This window comes from Danio rerio, chromosome 25, assembly GCF_052040795.2.
Source record: "Danio rerio strain M-AB ecotype USA chromosome 25, GRCz13ab, whole genome shotgun sequence".
Taxonomy (NCBI): Eukaryota; Metazoa; Chordata; class Actinopteri; order Cypriniformes; family Danionidae; genus Danio; species Danio rerio.
Window position 1 is genome coordinate 27,345,080 of NC_141045.1, and position 20,671 is coordinate 27,365,750.

At 43.1% G+C, this 20,671-nt stretch overlaps 1 long non-coding RNA gene and 1 pseudogene across 1 annotated transcript in view; one reads left to right on the top strand and one right to left on the bottom strand.

Annotated features, from left to right (window-relative positions):
• Positions 1-20,671, bottom strand: part of LOC147837838 (uncharacterized) — a 220,598-nt gene that overhangs the window by 144,923 nt on the left and 55,004 nt on the right. The gene's annotated exons all lie outside the window — the stretch shown is intronic.
• LOC147830896 (uncharacterized) lies at positions 456-15,075 on the top strand (annotated as a pseudogene).

The following is a 20,671-nucleotide window of genomic DNA, read 5'->3' on the forward strand; positions in this document are numbered from 1 at the left end:
TATATATATATATATATATATATATATATAGATATATATAGATATATAAATTATACTTTTTTTATTCTGTTAAATATCATATAATTCACAATTGTAATTGCAAGCAGCCTCCTCATTGCAGACCAAAGAAAAGAGATTTGAATGCTGCTCTCAGATCTTTGCCAGAATCAGAAGGAAGCTGTGCCTCCTGACTGAGTAAGATCATTGCCAAATGTGCACTGATAAATTAAGGCATTTACACATTTTGACATTGTTGAAGACCTTCTGTGTGCCCATAACTAAATCAACTTTTGTGTGTCCCCGGTTTGTAAATATCTTCTGTCCATTCCGACAGTCACAGAGAATCAGTGGGAAAGGACATTGATCAAGCTGTGCCTCCTGTCAGGGTCAGATCATTGCCAAATGTGCACTGATAAATTAAGGCATTTACACATTTTGACATTATAGTTGTCTAAATGACTACTGAAGACCTTCTGTGTGACCATAACCACATCAACTTTTATGAGTCCCCGGTACGTGAAAGTCTTCACCTGTACGCAGCCATTCTGTCTATTCCGACAGTCACAGAGAATCAGAGGGAAAGGACACTGAGCAAGCTGCGTCTCCTGACTGGATAAGATCATTGCCAAATGTGCATTGATAAATTAAGGCGTTTACACATTTTGAAATTATTGAAGACCTACTGTGTGCCCATAACCACATCAACTTTTGTGTCCCCTGTATGTGAAAGTCTTCACCTGTATGCAGCCCTTATGTCCTTTCTGACAGTCACATTGAATCAGAAGTAAAGGACGCTGAGCAAGCTGCAGCTCCTGACTGGGTAAGATCATTGCCAAATGTGCACTGATAAATTAAGGGATTTACACATTTTGACATTATTGAACACCTTTGTGCCCATAACCACATCAACTTTTGTGTCCCCGGTACATTAAAGTCTTTAACTGTGCGCAGCCCCTCTGTCCATTTCAACAACCACAGAGAATCAGAGGGAAAGGACATTGATCAAGCTGCGTCTCCTCACTGGGTAAGATCTTTTTTTTTTAAATGACTCAAGACATTAAATGTGCAATTGTCATCTCTCCCATGTCCATTTAAAAGTATTTTTCAGTATTTGTTTTATTTGCATTGACACACACACACACACACACACACACAGACATATATATATATATATATATATATATATATATATATATATATATATATATATATATATATATATATATATATATAGACACACAAGACTCAAGTGAATCAAAATCATCCTCAGAAGATTCTGGTTCAGCTGACTGCCTTTTTTTTTTTTTAAATATACAGTGCCCAGGCCCATGCTTTTTTTTTCATTGACAGTAAGGATTGGACAGACTTACGGAAGCGACAGGTTGGACACCAGTTTTAAGACCTATAATGGACAAATGTACTATTAAAAGGGATATATTCTGTCCACCCATACTGCAGTATTGTGTTCAAAATACACAATGTCAGAAACAAATTGTCCAAAAGACGAGGGCCTATATTTCATTGCCTGGCCTACTGCAGATTTTCAGACTGCCCAATTTGCATCGAAGTGACTGTACACTTGATGAAAGTACTTTGAAAGCATGGGTGACATTTCAGGGAAGGGAAGTTTGCCATAGTATGGACGATTTACAAAGCAGACCTGTATGACCCGGCTGATTAGCATGATGCTATTGGCAAACAGTTAGAAACTATGCTTCCAAGAGCATTACATCTACAGTCTCTTAAAAAAATAACACCTGATGTCTTTAAATCTGGGTGCCGAGACCAAGCACCCACACCTGAAGTTCTCAAAAATATAGCTTTTGAGTCACGACAGAAAGTCAGAAGACATAACAATGAATTGCTAAGTCTTCAGCAACTGATTGACAATAAGACTGATGAAGACTATGAAGTTCTCCAAAAGGTGCTACTACATCCAACAGGGTTCTTGCACCATTTTAAAAGTAAAATTGAATGCTTTTTAAGACCTTTTTAAGAAATCAACAAATATAATTTAAGAACCAAAAATTATATAATTTCTTTGGAATAGGCTACTCATTTTAATGTTTTCGTTTAGTGTTGGGGTACTCGACCTTGGACTCGGACTCGAGTCCGGACTCGAGTCCAGTTTTGATTGGACTTGGACTTGTCACGGACTTGGGGAAACTTTTACTCGGACTTGACTCGGACTTGGACATTTTGGACTCGGAAATTATCACTAGTCCAGTGGAGTCCACATCATTCACAACACAAATAAAGATATTAAAAATTTATAAATAACAGCATGAAACTATAACAAGAATTTAGCGATCTCTCTGGCTGCATGCCAGCTTTTATTTACGGCACCGCACCGTACCAGCAGGCAGCAGCAGCACGTCATCACCTTAAACGTGTAACCAGAAATAGCCATAATCACACAATGCGTGGCTAGGTTTAGGACATTAATGTCTTTAAAATCAACAATAATTTGTCTTCTACCGACATGTTGAAAGAAAACAAAGAAAGGTAAGAGCTTATTTACTTGAATTGTACATCCATATCGTAGGGATGATGTTAAAACATACTGGCGATATTGTTTTGTCGTTTATATTGGTGTCAGTATATCCGCAAATAACTGCCAGTGGGTTCACGCTTTGGCTCTGAGCCAGAGAAATATGCGTTCATCGCTTGATTTAGGCCAGAGCTTCTCAATTCCGGACTCCGTAATATTCACATTTTCCTCTGTGACTCTTATAATGACATCCCCGCAATCATCCCGTTTCATTTTCCAATACTTCACCCTTATGCTTAATCTTTCTATGAAAAGTGAAAGTACCGTCAACACAGCAATCTCAAATGCGATAGAACTGCAAGAGCTGTTCAAGAGAATTGTGCTTTCGCTTTATTTTGGCTTGAAAGCTTGTTAAAATGAATATAAAAATATCTGCATTCACTTTCATTAAAGATGTGCGTCGATCATCACATTTCTGAATCAGTGTAGCCAGTCAGTGTATGCTGACTGACGGACGCATTCCGTATAATAAACTCATCCCAGATCAGCTTCTGCTTTTGAGGGTAGGGTTAGGAGAGTATAAAGATTGTGTAAAATTACAGTAATTAAATGATGGAATAGCAAAAATGTTGTAATAATTGTAACGAATATGGCCGACCAGACACAAACATTTTGCATTTTATTCCAAAACCAGCCAACTTTGCCCAGAGAAGGCTCGAAACTTTATTCCAAGGTATTTACGACCCAAAGGAATGTGCCATGCGGCACCAAGCACAGGAATGACTTACAAAGGCCTATTTAAACTGCTTGTTAAACATTGTTTTTATATAAAATTTACTCTTTTTGTTTAATCAAATGTTTTGCAAAGTTTCCCTTTCTCTTGTATTAATATTTTTGGTTTTAAAACCCCTGCATATAATGTTTTAACTGTTCCTAGGCTAAACAACCTCTTATACTGTTCAAGTTTGGACTTTTCGAAAAGCTTACTCGCTGTACAAATTGATTGTTGACATTTTATTTTAATATGAGTGCAACATATTAATGTTTTAAGAGACTTTTTTGTCCCGATTTACATAAAATTTGCCTATGCAAATTATTCTGCCTCGGACAAAGACCCATAAATTTAATATTCCAGGAAGTTAGCTTCTAATTGGTCAACTTTCCATGGAGGGTGGATCCAAACCTGCCCTATAAAGTTGAAGACCAAGCTAAACTCCCTCTCTTGGAATCTCCTCTGTTCAAACTCTCCTGGGACCTCTCTTGGGAACTCTCTCTGTTCAAACTCTCCTGGGACTACTCTTGGGAACTCTCTGTTCAAACACTCTTGGGATCTTCTTCAAACTGCCTAGAAGCTCCCCCTCTCTCTCCCAACTCCAAGCAACCCCCCTCTCTGCTCCGAAGGCCTCTGTTTTAAACCTTCGTCAAACTCTGCAACTTCCTCACAAACCTAAGTATTGAAACCTTCAAGAAAGCAGGCGGAAACCCAGACGGAAAGGGTTAATCGCACCACGCTCTGACATTTCTCTGTTCAGAACTTTTACGGCGTCAACCAACAAAGGATCAGCCAACCAACCACGTGCTTAACAACGGGAGCTCGGACATCACGAACAGACCGCAAGTATCAACTTTCTCCCAACATCTAAACTGGTGTGAACTAAATTAACCCTAAAGAGACAATAGAAGGGTTATATTGAATTTGAATACGTTTGGTTGCTTGGTTTGTTCTTACAAACCACAAGGGTTTTCCTTCATTTCATCTTCTCAACCTCTTCACGTTTGTTACTCTCCCCTATGCTTGCATGAATGTGTGTTTGTGTTAGTATTTGTTAGATTAGTCAATAAAGTTTAATTTTGTATAAAGAAAGGTGCCTGTGTATATTAATGAATCTAATGTCTTGAACTTTGATCTTTCTACCCTGCTCAAATTTTATGTTGATAGCATCACTGAACGATTCGTTTGTTCGGATCAAAAGAGTCGATTCATTTGAAGCCCCATTCAAATGAATCTTCTTCCTGCTAAGCTATTCCGCTATATAATGTTCCAGAAGGTACACGAGCCTTGAAATCTAAATCATAACTCACAACATTATAACGTCGGAAAAGGCGCGGGAAGAATAACCTTGAGCTAATTTACTACAGTAATAATGGTGTAGATATGCAAGCACTTTAATCTACAGTATAATTTGTCACAGATTATTAATGTGGATATGCGTGCAAGTTAATCTATATTATTATTATGATGTGCTACCTGTTTATTTGTGGAGAATAAACAAAGCATGAAATATGTAATTTATTACATAATGTTGCTTGGAATTGCATATTATATTAAGTAAATATAAGCACAAATGAATTTAATGTAGAGTTATATTCAAATCCAGACAACACTCAGAATGGATAATCAGTGGATTAAGTCCACAAATTCAAGCAATAAATTAATCTTTTTAAAGATAGAATGAGGTTTGACTTTGAATTTGTGTAAAAATTAATATTCAGGTAATATTTTGATGAGAGACATTGGAGAGATTAGGGGTGCCTGTGTCCACAATGTGAGTCTTCTGTGTGAGAATAAACATTACTGATTGTGAGCAGCAGTATATATCTTCCCTACATGTTGAATATGCAAGAGAGAATCTGATAATGACACATTTCTGATTCTATTTATATGTAGTTAATAACAGAGTGCAAGAATATGTGTATTGCACAATTGATCATCTCAATTGTTTCATTTTAAAATGATTCAGAATTATGCATAGTTGTATGCTGATGTCATCATCACTGTCTTTTGAACTGAGGACCAGGACCATGACCTATATCCTCAAAAGCCCCCCCCCCCCCCCCTCCATTTGTTTATATTATATTATATTATATTATATATATACAGCAATGTGGTCGAACTTGAGTTTATTCTTGTCTCTCTGCATCATAAGGAATATAACAGACATCAGTCCAACAAATCTTCACAACACAGCAATGTCTGTCTGTTGGACGCCATCTCACAAAGTGGGTGCATGAGCACAATAACCATGTTAAAAATAAACAAAAACAATACATAAAATACATTAAATTGTGATTTGTAACATACCTGTATCATAAAGAAAATAACAGACATCAGTCCAACAAATCTTCACAACACAGCAATGTCTGTTGATCAGTACACAATTTTTAAACTTATTTGTTCTCATTTTTATAGGAAAATGCAGATATGCTACATAAACCTTCTCAGAAATAAATGTTAAGTGTCAACCCGATTAAATTTAAAGCCCTAATTCACATTTTACATATATAATTTATATGTAATGAAAGAAAAAGAAACAAAATAATAAACATGTACAGAATTTAATTTGGACTAGAAACTTAACTTAACTTATATGAAACGGTCCACACTCAATTATGATCCAAATCTGTTTCCCTTACAATAATGATACAATAATTAACCTAACAGAAGATACTGAATAATCTAAACATCCATATCAATGTAATAATATAGGCATTTATAAGAGGAGCCGAAAAATGCCCCTGTCTGTTGGACGCCAACTCACAAAGTGAGCGCGCACTGGAAACTACGTCAGCTATAATCTCGCGCCTCCGCGGTCATACTTGCTTATAAATACCTATATTATTTTTCACATGGATGTAAAGAGAACACCATCGAAACTTTAAACACTGAAATAAGAAGAATGCAAAATATTGAAGTAAAAGGAAAGTATTTAATTGTTTGTCATGTCTATTTCCTTTAAACCGCCTTTCAAAATAAAATACCCTTCCGATAATAAAAAAAGGAACCAATAATCTAGTGCAACAACACACAAACGCCACACACACACACACACACACACATATATATATATATATATATATATATATATATATATATATATATATATATATATAATTATTATTATGGGTTTTCTCCGGGAGCTCCGGTTTCGCCCACAGTCCAAAAACTATAGGTGAATTGATGAATTAAATTGGCCATAGCATATGAAAGGAAGGGCATCCGCTGTGTAAAACATGCTGGATAAGTTGGCGGTTCATTCCGCTGTGGCGACCCCTGATTAATAAAGGGACTAAGTCGAAAAGAAAATAAATGAATGAATGAATGAATGAGAATTATCTGTTGTTTTTTTTAGACCTAAATTGTGAACTGTTTTAGGCCTAATCTTACCTGCCTGACTTGTTTATTTAAAACAAAATTCTTCTGACTGTTAATTCCTTGTCAAGCCGAATGGTCCCACTTTGCTGAACCTTTTATGTTCTGTGCAGATCTGGGTCAGTCGCCATAAATATGGTTTCATTTTCCACACTGGGGCTGATAACAGAGTTCTCTGGAATTAATGTAAAAAAAAATGCATTGTTGCCTTGGTAATGCAAGCGTAATTTAAACAAGAAATGTGAAAAAGTGGCATTAGAATAATGTCAAACGTGTGAGTCTTGTAAAAAAATAAAAAGTCGACATATATCCTCCTATTTTCATTCTAATTTGAAGCAAGCAAACAAAAAATACAAGTCATTTTGTAAAAATAAACCAAAAGTTTAAATTCTTCATTTAACAGTTTTGATTTATTATTATTATTGTTATTTTACATTTTTTTATAGGTCATTTTTATAGGTGGTACCATGGCTCAATGCTTAGCACTGTTGCCGCACAGCAAGAAGGTCACTGGTTCGAGTCTTGACTGGGCCAGGATTGTGTCTGTGTGGAGTTTGCATGTTCTCCGTGTGTTGGTGTGGGTTTCCTCCGGGTGCTCCAGTTTCCCTCACAGTCCAAACACATGCGCTATAGGGGAATTTAATTTACTAAAATGGCCGTGGTGTGTGAGTGTGAATGAGAGTGAATGGGTTGTGGCTGGAAGGGCATCCGCTGCGTAAAACATATGCTGGACTTGGCAGTTTGTTCCGCTGTGGCAACCCCTGATAAATAAGGGACTAAGCCAAAAGAAAAAAATAATAAATGAGTTTTAAGACTGTCTGGACTCGGCCGGACTCGACTTGGACTCGGATGTTAAGGACTCGGACTTAAGTCCGACTCGACCCCTTTTGGACTCGGACTTGGACTTGTACTCGAATGGTTAAGGACTTAGTCTCGACTTGGACTCGACAAAGGTGGACTCGACCCCAACTCTATTTTCGTTAGATTAAAATAAATTGTGCCTTATTACAGTATGGATAACGTTCGAGGTTACAGAAGTAACCCTTCGTTCCCCGAGGAGGGGAACGGAAGTGCTATACAGTGGATTTAATTTTGAAAATCCACGTATGGGGAGGTTTCGGTTCAGAAGCCGCTTGTCTGAAAGAGTATTGAACGGGCCAATGAATGCAATGAATGAATTGGCAGCGTAAGCTTGCACAAGTGTGCTTCATTGCCAATTATCCCAGCATATAAGCAAACCTGAAGCGAGCAAACGCCCTCCTTTTAAGCTGAAGAGACTTTCAAACAGTTAAGGGACAGTCATTATGGCCACGGAGTAGAGCACTTCCGTTCCCCTCCTCGGGGAATGAAGGGTTACTTCTGTAACCTCGAACGTTCCCCTTCGGTTGGGGAACTTCAGTGCTATACAGTGGATTTGATTTTGAAAATCCACGTATGGGAGAACTATGGAAAGCGCTATAATGACTGCACCTTACCAACGCCCCCGATGAGGGGATAGTCAAGCAAGCGTGATGCACCCACATCATGGGAGGCGTGGTCCTCCAACGTGTCCCTGGCCCTAATTTATCCTACTTCAACAGAAGTTTTACGGATTTAGATACATTTTTTGGGAAGTCGTGAGCGTCTAGATAATGCTAGGAAAATACAACAGTACGTTGGGAAGCGTGCAATCCCGATAGGGAGGACGTTGCGGAGGCCATCCGCTACCCAAGGGGGGAATAGATGGCAGAATTTACATATGGACTAGCCCTAAGAAGGGGGAGTACGCATAGAAAAAAAAGTGGTTAGCTAAGAGGGAAGACACGGGTCCACCCAGGGGGGGACTTAACCATGGCGGAATAAGCATATGGGATCGCCTAGTGGGGATCACGCATAGCAGGCACCTATACCCAAAACGTGGGCTGACCAGCGGGCAGACCTACAACGTAGTGGGCCAGCAGGTACTCCTCCGCTGAGTCAGTGCTGGGGGCCACGGAGGAATCTGCAGGGCTCACCTGACAAGGAACTTTACTGACAAATAAAAAGGGGCACGTACCTCCGTGTTAGGGAGAATGGCGCAGCAAGCGTGTTTTAACACCCTACAGAGTTGTTTCCTCAATCACCAAAGGGTTACCTAATACCCTTGAGGAAACCGGCTCCACTCGCAGATTGTAAAACCTTGCAAATGTGTTGGGTGTCGCCCAGCCCGCAGCTCTACAGATGTCTGTTAGAGAGGCGCCGCGTGCACACGCCCAAGAGGATGCAATGCTCCGAGTGGAGTGCGCACGCACTCTCAGGGAACGCGGCTCACCTCGGCTCTGATAAGCGAGAGAATGGCAACCACAATCCAGTGGGAAAACTTAATTTCGATACGGCACTTTCCTGCTGCCGACCGCCATAACAGATGAAGAGTGCGGTCCGGATAATGCGCAAGATGCGAACTCGACAATAAAGAAAGGGCTGGGTCTACCTCCTCTGGGGGCAGCGCTTGCAGGCTCACTACCTGGTATTAAAACAGAGTGGTAGAAACCTTGGGCACATATCGCGGGCGGGGTCTCAGGACGTGAGAGAAAGCCAGCCCAATTACAGGCAAGAGTCACTGACCGATAAAATGCCTCTGGGTCCCCGACCCTCTAATCGATATCAACGCGACCAACAGAGCTGTCTTCAGGGACAGAAAAATACTGAGTCGAGGATCGAAGGGATCTGACGCGGCTCGTGTAACGAGGGCGAGATCCTAAGAGAGCATGAGAGGGGGCGGGGAGGATTCATTTGCCTAGCGCCCCTGAGGAACCGGATAATGAGATTATGCGTTCCCACGGTGCTGCCAGCCACCGCGTCATGAGAGCAGAGATGGCAGCCACGTAACCTTTAGTGTGGAGGGTGACAGCCTGCTCTCCAGCTTCTCTCGGCGTAAAGAAAGCACAAGAGAGAGAGAGTAGGTACACTCTTGAAGGGAACTGCCAGGGGAAGGCTATTACGAGGAGGGAGAGCTCTGACATCCAGGTCAAGTTGAGCCAGAGGGGCGCAACCAGCAACCTGTTCCTCGTCCTCCCTGACCTTGCACAGTAACTGCGCGAGCAGGCTCACTGGGGGAAACGCGTATTTGCGCATACCCCGAGGCCAGCTGTAAGCCAGTGCATCCGTGCCGAGAGCACTCGGTCAGGGAAAAGAACAACTGGCAATGAGCGATCTCGGGGGAAGCAACAGATTGATCTGGGCTTTCCCGAATCGCGCCCATATCAGTTGAACAGACTCGGGGTGGAGTCTCCATTCTCCATTACATAAGGCTGACGTGAGAGTGCATCGGCTGCACGGTTGAACTTGCCTGAATATGAATGGCATGCAACGATTTCAGCCGCGGATGACTCCTGAGGAGCAGACGGCGGGCGAGCTGAGACATGTGGCGAGAGCGCATACACTCTATACGGTTGATATACGCCGCCGCCGTACTGTCCATCCTGACCAGCACGTATTGCCGCTCTAGCACCGGAAAAAAAACGGTGGAGAGCGAGGATCATTGCCAACAGCTCCAGGCAATATGCCAATGCAACTGGGTACCTTTCCAGGTCCACAGCTGCATGCCCACAACACACAGCCCCCCAGCCCGTGTTGGAAGCGTCTGTTGAAACGACAACAAGACTGGACGCCTGTCCTAGAGGCACTCAGGCCTGAAGGAACGAGGGGTCGCTCCAAGGGCTGAGGGCGCGGCGACACAGTGCAGTAACAGAGACTCGGTGTGCGCACGCATGTCATGCGCGTCTGGGGACTCGATCGTGACTAGTCACTCGACCAGTGCTCGACCAGTGCTAATGTGGTCTCATATTGAGCAATCCCAGTGGCGTGAAGCGGCTGCAGATGCCATATGCCCCAGGAGCCTCTGAAATAGTTTCAGTGGGACCACTATTTTACGGTCGAGCTCTCTCAGACAGTACAGCATCAGCTGAGCGTGCTCTCCCGAAAGGCGCGCTGCCATGGTGACCGAGTCTAGCTCCAGCCCTAGCTCCTTTTCTCGGTTGACCTGAAACCCCAATAGCACTTTGTCTTTGTGCATAGTCAATTGCTTCGAGTGTGGGAAAAAATCAGCCAGTCTTTAAGAAAATTGAGTATACGGATGCCCGCAAGCCGAAGGGGCGCTAAGGCACCCTCCGCGGGCTTGGAAAGGACCCGCAGAGACAGAGAGAGTCCGAAAGGGAGGGCTTTGTATTGCCAAGCTCGACCTTCAAACGCAAACCGCAGAAACTGACGGTGGCTAGGAAGAGTTGAGACATGGAAATACGCGTCCATCAGGTCTAATGCTGCAGACCAACCCAGAGGACGAACGCACCGGAGGATGCGAGTCTGCGTGAGCATTCTGAACGGCAGCTTGTGCAGACAGCGGTTCAAAACGCACAGATCTAGGATTGGCCGTGACCCACCGCTCTTTTGGGCACGTTGAAGTGTGGGCTGTAAAACGAACTGAATCGCATAGCCGAGTCTGATTGTGCGTATGAGCCACTGCAAAGAGCTGGCCCACGCTAACCAGTCAGGCAGAGCTCTTGCTAATGGACTCATCGCTACAATCGCTGACGTACTAGCAGTGGGGCAGCGCGGAGTGGGTGTGCTGATCCAGGAAGTGCGCGGGTCCCATCAAGAGCTGGAGGTGAGAGATTTGCTCTCACTCCGCACCCGAGCGGGGTGGGGCCCCGCCCTCCAGCGGGGAAAGAGCAAGTTCCCTCTTCTCCAGATGGCCTGTCCCAGGGACGCTTCACGGTCCGTTGCCGGACTTAGCGGCGTTCTGGGCAGGGGGGGCTGCCTGCTTCCGAGGTGCTCGACGTGCTCGCTTTGCCAGAGGCGTGTGCGGGGGCGGTGCAGCTCTCGTAGGCGGGCACCTTCGGCGAGAAGCAGGTATGGATGGCACGGCGGGCGGAGCGGGCTTACGGACCCACCGATAAGACATCACCCATCAGACTGCTCTATCACTGGCTCGAATTCCTGGGTTAATTCACAGCCGGTGTCGCCGAACATGCCAGCTTGGGATATGGGAAAGTCAAGAAAGCGGACTTTGTCAACTTCGCGCATATCAGCTAGGGGTGGCGCTCCTGGATCACTATTGTGGACATCGTCCTCCCTAACGCACACTCAGCGGACTTAGTAGTCCGAAGAGCTTAGTGAGCCTACTATTCAAGACAGCGTGAGCCTACTGTGCACCTCCGGGAAGAAGGGGACGCCCCTCTAGTTGATCCGGCCGCGGAGCTATGGGATAAACCATCTCCAACCCATGGCCGAAGCAGCCCGGGAAAGCACGGCTAACATGTCCGTTTCAGGATCCGTTTTGACAGCGCTCACCTGCCCGGAGGGGGGCGATTGGGTCTGGATCATCATCGGTCAATGAAAGCCCACCCTCCGATGCCGTGGTGGACGTCTGGTCTCCGGTGTCATCGAGTGTAAGGGCTACCATCTGTTAGATGGATCGCTTCCCCCGCCCGAGGCTTGGATGGAGCACTTGGAGGAGCGGGAGGCCCGTGGGCGACGCATTATCTCTCGCTGAAACCCTCAGATCTGCCCGAGTGCCAGCTGCAGAGCAGGGGACAACTGGGGTGGTTTGCCCTTTTGCAAAGGCTAGCCGCGATCTTTACTGCGCAACAGTCATGGTATCGCAATGACGACATGAACTGCCCGCGAGCACCGCATTAACATGCTGGACCCCCCAGGCATGCAACGCAGTGCCCGTGCCCATCATCCGAGGACAGGAAACCACCGCATGCAGAAACGCACAGTCGGAGTGCCGTCCTGAAAAGGACGTGCTGCACGACTGTGTTGCTTTCTTTGTGAAGTTGCAACTTTATACGCACCGATCTGGAGGACAGGACCCAAAGAACGCCAGGCAAGGGAGAAACTCAGCTCGACCGTCTGCCGCTGCGTGTACATACTTTGGACCGGGAGAATGCTCTCGTTCGCTCGGAATCGCTGGATCACAGCAGGAGGAACCCTCATCGACTCGATCAGAAAGTCTCTGAAGCGAAAAGGATGGCGTTTGCTCGCTCCAGGTGTGCTTATATGCTGGGATAATTGGCAATGAAGCACACCTGTGCAAGCTTACTCTGCCAATTCATTGCATTCATTGGCCCGTTCAATACTCTTTCAGACAAGCGGCTTCTGAACCGAAACCTCCCCATACGTGGATTTTCAAAATCAAATCCACTGTATAGCACTGAAGTTCCCCAACCGAAGGGGAACCCGCAGTACCTGCCTTTTGGGTGTCTGGTGGTGAAATGAAACTGGTATAGCTGACTGTGAGGGGGCGTCTGAACTAGAGCTGTAATCAGGCTATGAAAGGTAGGCAGATAGAGCCCGAACCCGACAGGTACATTTTTATTGACAGCTTTTTAAAAGCCCGAACCCGTTTATAGCCCGACATTATCCAAATGTGCACATGCACAGCTCTTTTGTCTTTTTTCATGAATGAGTTGTTTATATGCGTTAACATTACTTATCCATAACATAGGCTACAGGCCAAGTTGGAACAAAAAAATAAATAAAAAATAAGCCCCCTGTAACATCTTAACATCTCAACACTCAAAATAGGCCTGGGTACATACACTTAACGTTTAAATTGGCCAACACACCAATAAAAATATGTCTTTCTTAGCAAATGAATTAAAATAAATGATAAATGATGACGGATATTCGGCAATAACGAAATTAAGATAAAAGCTCAGTGGGATTTGTTTTGCCACTTCTCCGCACAATAAGGTGATGGTGAAGCTGAATAATAAAATAATAATGTCAGCATTAGCCTGTATACTCTGCATACATTATGATTTTATTAATATTTAGTTATAATTTGAAATTCTTTACTCATCAAGATTAGGTTTTGTGTTTTGTGGGGGAACATTATTGAGTCCACTGTAAATGGCTTTAGCGCAGTCCTGCGCTCACTGAGCAGCACCGTTTCTCTGCTGCTGCTACTGGCCGGGACACACTACTGATCCGGCTAATTTAGCATGTTTTGGGTAGGATTGTTTGTTCATCTTTCACCAGTCAAGAACATTCATTTCATTTTCGATGACAGCGGTTTCAATGCAGCGAGTGGCCTCGTAATGTCCTGTCAGCTCGCTGAACACTGCTCCTTAGTGCTCTACTGTAAGATGCAGTATATAAGAGACCGCCAAAATACCTTTATATACCAGCGGCTAGAATGACTGTTCAAATAAAACAGGCGGCTGGCCTGACCGCTGACATAATTCGCTCTTTTTGACATCTCTGTCATTATTTGATTCACCTTTGCAGGGATGGATTTCAATGTTGTAACAAACTATTTGATTACTTCCTTGCGCTAATCGAAATGCATCACATGACTGTTTATTTACTGCGCAAGCCCAAGCCCGGCACGACACCATCTAAAATTATAGAAATAAAGTCCGAACCCAACAAAGATCTTCAGCTCTAGTCTGAACTAGTAACATTGTTTGGTCGAGTTGCAAACAATGCAGGGATTAACCTGGAACCGCTATGACTAGCTGCTGCAACGTCCAGCTGTTGCTTTCGTCCTTTCATGTGATACTCGATGACTTTGAGCCCCATGGTCCCTAACGAAAAGGTCTTTTTGCAGAATTTACACATTGCCTCTTTGCCACGTCTTTAAATTTACATTCTCCCATCTTTGCATTTTGAACCTCACATCAACAACCGCGTAATGACAGCATGCAGGTGCAGACCGGCATCAGCGTCTGTACTCTGTACCCGACCTACCGTAATAAGCTAATAAATCACGGAGACTGTCATTTCTCTCCTGTTTCACATACTGAATTAATCAACTATTAGATGTTTTACGGTGGACCACTGTGCTTCCCTATCGTCATTAAGTAGACCGGCTGAAAATTTAATACCTACAGCCACTTTACGGTCAAATTTAAGACCATTTAAGACCTTAATTTCCCGGATTTTAATTTAAGACATTTTAAGACTTTTTAAGGACCCGCATCCAAAAGGAGTGATGTTGTGGTCCAAAAACACAATCCGACTTTTCCACCAAAGATGCAGGGATGATGTTGTTCATATCGATGCCACAGGAAGCATCATACACAAAATAAAAGGACAATCAGCACCTATTTATGTGTATGAACTGGTGGTGAGACATCCTTGTAAAGATCCCCAGTACCTGTAGCAATTTATGTCACCTGCCTCCATACCACTGCATCTGTACAATTTTTTGGAGTCCTTTCAAACAGACTATTACAAGTTTTTTGGAAAGAAATCAGTGCGAAGACGAGTAATGAAAATGTGTGATGGGTCTCTCGTGCTAATGTAGTCCATTGAATACATTTTCTGCAAACTTCCTTTAGAGAGCTTGATTTGCATGTACTATGACATTGTCACTGGACAGTTGACAGATGTCCAAAATATGCCAATTCTTCATCGATGCCTCAGCCACATCATGAAGAATGCGAAAGCAATTTGCAGGAAACAGTAAGTTTGTTTTTTATTGAAGCATGTTTGCATAAATATGTTTTTTTATGGTGAAAAAAGAAACAAAAGTTTATATTGTCATTTTCAATGTTTGCAGTGAAAATATGGAAATCAATATAAATTACCAGTCTTAGTACTAAATTTTGCCATCAGCACATATTTCTAAATCATTGTAGGTAGGCAATTATTTATTTATTCATTTTTGTTCGGCTTATTCGTCTGTATTTCAAAGCTTGCCACAGCCGAATAAACCTCCAACTTACCCTGCATATGTTTTACACAGCAACACATCACTGGGAAACACCCATACATGCTCATTCACATACATACACTACGGACAACTTTAGCTTACCTAATTCACCTGTACTGCATCTCCTTGGACTTGTGGGGAAAACCGGAGCACTCGGAGGAAACCCATGCAACACAGGGAGAACATGCAAACTCCATACAGAAATGCCAACTGACCCTACCATAGCTCGAACCAGTGACCCTGTGAGTTGCTGTGAGGCAACAGCACTACCTACTGCGACACCGCATCGCCCTGGTAGCCAATTAAAATTCTTTTATTTAGTATTGATGAAAATTTTGCTCTAAATATTTCTTGCAGTGGCGACGCAGTGTTGCAGCAGGTAGTGCTGTCGCCTCACAGCAAGTAGGTCGCTGGGTCGCAGGTTTGAGCCTCGGCTGGGTACGTTGGAGTTTCTGTGTGGAGTTTGCATGTTCTCCCTGCATTCGTGTGGGTTTCATCTCGGTGCTCCAGTTCCCCAACAGTCCAAAGACATGCGGTACAGGTGAATTGGGTAGGCTAAATTGTCCGTAGTACATGTGTGTGAATGAGTGTGTGTGGATGCTACCCAGAGATGGGTTGTGGCTGGAAGGGCATCTGCTGCATAAAAATGTGCTGGATAAATTGCCAGTTCAATCCGCTGTGGTGACCCCGGATTAATAAAGGGACTAAGCCGAAAAGAAAATGAATGAATGAATATTTCTTGCAGTTTATGTAACATATTGTGCTGTAGCATTACTGTTCACTTAAGAAAGAGCACATAACTGTAGAGTAATTTTAAGATGTAAGCAATTCGTCATTCATTAGTTTTCAAAATAAATCTTAATTTTGGACAAGTGCTACCACAATGTTGGAGATGGATGACATTATTGTTAGCATGACAGTTTTGTTCTCTAGCTCCCATAGTGATGACAATGTTCAAAAGCATTTCAAAAATCTTTAGAACAGGATGAAGAGAATGGGCATGCATGAAGGAAGTTACTGTGGTGAACATGACTCTCAGGTTTGTTTGTTTTTTTGACACAATGCAATTGCAAAATGATTTTTAGTATTATGCTTTTTAGATTTTGTTTCCTTAAATACAGGCTACGATTATTGTTATTTTGCAGATGAAAAAGGGACCCACTCTATTTTATAATTATTTTCAAGACAAAATAGAAAATACACCTGTACGTAAAAAGGGAGAGGCAAATGAGTATTATTCACCAACATTCATGCCTAGCCTGTTAAAATACTTTTTTTTTTTTTACCTTAGGCACCTCTCTGGACTGGCCTCATGTTGGGTAAGTGGACTTTGTATGTATTGTAATGGAAATTTATTTTTAGATGAGCTTTATATGTTAGAAACTTGTCTAAGACTCATTATTACATGTGTGTGTATCTGTGTTCTCCATATGTTCATCATAAAACCTATGTGTACATTTTTATAGATAACTATATTTCTTTAGGTGAAAGCTTTTTCATTATCCTAAGAAGGATGTGTGGTTGTTATGAGCATATCGCATATCGCACGAACAGCAGAAGACGCCTGACGTAATTATAGGTGAGGCCTTATTGGGAGTTGACCTCGTAAGCAGTACAAACTAGATAAAAAGGTGAACACACTTTGCTTTAGTATCTCACTCTGCAGAAACTGTTGTTGCTGTATGACTGTGATCTTCTTTATAAAGAATAAAACTTGTAAAAGACATCCCGGGTAAGACTTTGTTTCTTGACCACTGAGAGAGCCTCCTTAGAGAAAATAGCCACTACAGTATTTTTTTGGTTATTGTGGTATGAGGTCAAGAATAGTATATACTTGACATTGTTAAAGTAATGGTTAACCCAGAAATTAAATTTATGTCATCATCTTAAAATCCTTCACTTCTGCATATTTTCCTCTGACAAAAGAAGACATACTAAAGAATTCTGGAAATCAGTAACCATTGACTTCTGTTGCTATTCTTACTTTAACCCTTTGACTGCCCCTCCACCAAACGATTGACCATGTTTTTACTGTTTTAATTAATGATAGTTAAAGTCATTTTAACAATGACTGTTTTAAATAATGTTTAACACACACAGCATTGTTGTTTACAGGAAAATCAAACAAACATAATCCTGTTTTATTGCAAAACAAAAAACAAGAAAACATGTTATATGAGAATCTGAAATATTTTATGGCATACTTAAAAATGGTGAGTATTCAAAAATGTTTTACTTTGAATTTGTTTTTTTGTAAATTGGTCTTACACTTCATATTTTTAGATTTTTCAAAGTATATGTGTTAAGTCCAGCACTTTTACCACAAACTGACATATCAGCCATTTGGCAGAGGCTGATATTTTAGAAATTATGGGATGTGTTGAAAAAATGCATTGAGTGTGTTGAATTGTAATCCAAACATTTTTATTTTCTTGTTGGAGTAGTTAAAGGGTTAAATAACATTCTTCACTCCTAAAGATTTTAAACCACTTGAGAGTGAGCAAATGGTGGGCAAATTTTAATTTTGGGAGTAAACTATGACTTTATTGCGTATGTTTTTCATTTGTATGTAATTGTTTGCAAATGAAAAACATTCCCCTTGTTTAAGAGAATGCTCAACAGTATTAAAATTTTAAATGGTTACACTTTATCTGGAATAAACCACACTCAGTGAAACCTTTATAATAATTTTACTACAGCAAATTGTCTAGGTGATCTTGGCCGCCATGGAACAGGACCAGCCTATAAATCTCTGTCCGCAAACTTTATTTCACGAGTTCACACTTGCATTCGTTTAAGTATAAAGCATATTTGGCGTGCTGTCCCGGGGGAGGGCTCTGAGCTCGAGGAGACACCCCAACTCGAGTTATTCCCCTTATAAGGAAACAAAGAGGAGTTGGGATTCGAGCAAAGTATCTAGCCCGGCCCCAGAACGCTCCCCCCGGGAATGCAATGCAAGAGGTGAGGTGACTTGGTGGTGGAGGGATGCTAAAGTCGTGAGATGCTGCAGGTAAGACAGCTTTGGTATATATAGGTGTTGCTTAGAAACTGATTTGATGATGGGATAATTGTCAATGACGTATTCGATACTGAAACTTCTGCACATGCTCCTCCCGAAATTTGTTTACAAACATCACTTCACGAGTTCACACTTGCATTCGTTTAAGTATAAAGCATATTTGGCGTTCTGTCCGGGGGGAGGGCTCCGAGACACCACAACTCGAGTTATTCCCCTTATAAGGAAACAAAGAGGAGTTGGGATTCGAGCGAAGTATCTAGCCCGGCCCCAGAGCACTCCCCAAAAAACGCTATTTGTTACAGGACAGCAGCCAGACAATGTGCCAGCCCCCTAAAATTTGCTGATCTTAACAATTTGGAGGGGTGCTGTTGAGTTATAAGGTATGTGTTTCGGAAGGAAGCAGTTGCTGTTTTGATAGTGGTGCATGATGAATGTCTCTAGCAAGAGTGTCTGCTCCCACAGGAGACGGGCGTCTTCCGTGGGAGTGGTCACTGCATTAGCAATGGTGTGTGTTAAAGTATGCATCCCCGTAATAGCTGTCACTGTGCTGACAGTGGTGTATGATGAGGTATGAGTCTCTCATAGGAGTGGTCACTGCGCTTGCAGTGGTGCATAATAAGGTGTACGTCTCCCGTAGGAGCAGTCACTGCGCTTGCAGTGGTGCATAATTATAAGGTGTACGTCTCCAGTAGGAGCAGTCACTGCACTTGCAGTGGTGCATAGTTATGAGGTGTACGTCTCCCGTAGGAGCGGTCACTGAGCTTGCAGTGGTGCATAATTATAAGGTGTACGTCTCCCATAGGAGCGGTCACTGTACTAACAGTGGTGCATAATAGTAAGGTGTGTGTCTCCTGTATGAGGTATGAGTGGTCACTGCCCTAGAGGCAGTGTGTAATAAGGTGTACGTCTCCTGTAGGAGCAGTCACTGCGCTTGCAGTGGTGCATAATTATAAGATGTGCGTCTCCCTAGGAGCAGTCACTGCACTTGCAGTGGTGCATAATTATGAGGTGTACGTCTCCCGTAGGAGCGGTCACTGTACTAACAGTGGTGCATGATAATAAGGTGTGTGTCTCCTGTATGGGGTATGAGTGGTCGCTGCCCTAGCGGCAGTGTGTAATAAGGTGTACGTCTCCCGTAGGAGCAGTCACTGCGCTTGCAGTGGTGCATAATTATAAGGTGTGCGTCTCCCGTAGGAGCAGTCACTGCACTTGCAGTGGTGCATAATTATGAGGTGTACGTCTCCCATAGTAGCGGTCACTGCACTTGCGGTGATGCATAATTATAAGGTGTACGTCTCCCGTAGGAGCGGTCACTGTACTAACAGTGGTGCATAATAATGAGGTGTGTGTCTCCTGTATGAGGTATGAGTGGTCATTGCCCTAGTGGCAGTGTGTAATAAGGTGTGCGTCTCCCGTAGGAGCAGTCACTGCACTTGCAGTGGTGCATAATTATGAGGTGTACGTCTCCCGTAGGAGCGGTCACTGTACTAACAGAGGTGCATAATAATAGGGTGTGTGTCTCCTGTATGAGGTATGAGTGGTCGCTGCCCTAGCGGCAGTGTGTAATAGGGTGTGCATTTCCCGTAGGAGCAGTCACTGCGCTTGCAGTGGTGCATAATTATAAGGTGTACGTCTCCCGTAGGAGGGGTCACTGCATTAACGGTGGTGCATAATAAGATATGCGTCTCCCGTAGGAGTGGTCACTGCACTAGCAGTAGTGTGTAATCAAGTGTGTGTCTCCCGTAGGAGCGGTCACTGCACTTGCAGTGGTGCATAATAAGGTGTACGTCTCCAGTGGGAGCGGTCACTACAGTTGTAGTGGTGCATAATAATAAGGTGGGCTTCCCCTTCGTAAGAGCGGTCGCTGGACTAGCAGTGATGCTTGATGAGGTGTACGTCTCTAGTGGGAGCTGTCACTGCACTTGCGGTGGCACATAATAGTAAAGTGTGCTTCTCCCATAGGAGCAGTCACTGTGCTTGCAGTTTTTCATAATAATAGGGTGTGTGTCTCCCGTATGAGAAATTACTGCCCTAGCAGCAGTGTGTAATCAGGTGTGCGTCTCTTGTAGGAGCGGTCACTGCACTTGCAGTGGTGCGTAATATTAATGTGTGCGTTCCCCGTAAAAGCGGTCACTGCGCTAGCAGTGGTGCATGATAAAAAGGTGTCTGTCTCCTGTATGAGAGGTCACTGCACTAGTAGTAGTATGTAATAAGGTGTGCATCTCCCGTAGAATCGGTCACTGCGCTTGCAGTAGTGCATAATGATAAGGAGTGTGACTACGGTGGGAGCGGTAACTACGCTTGCAATAGTACAAAATGATAAGGTGTGCG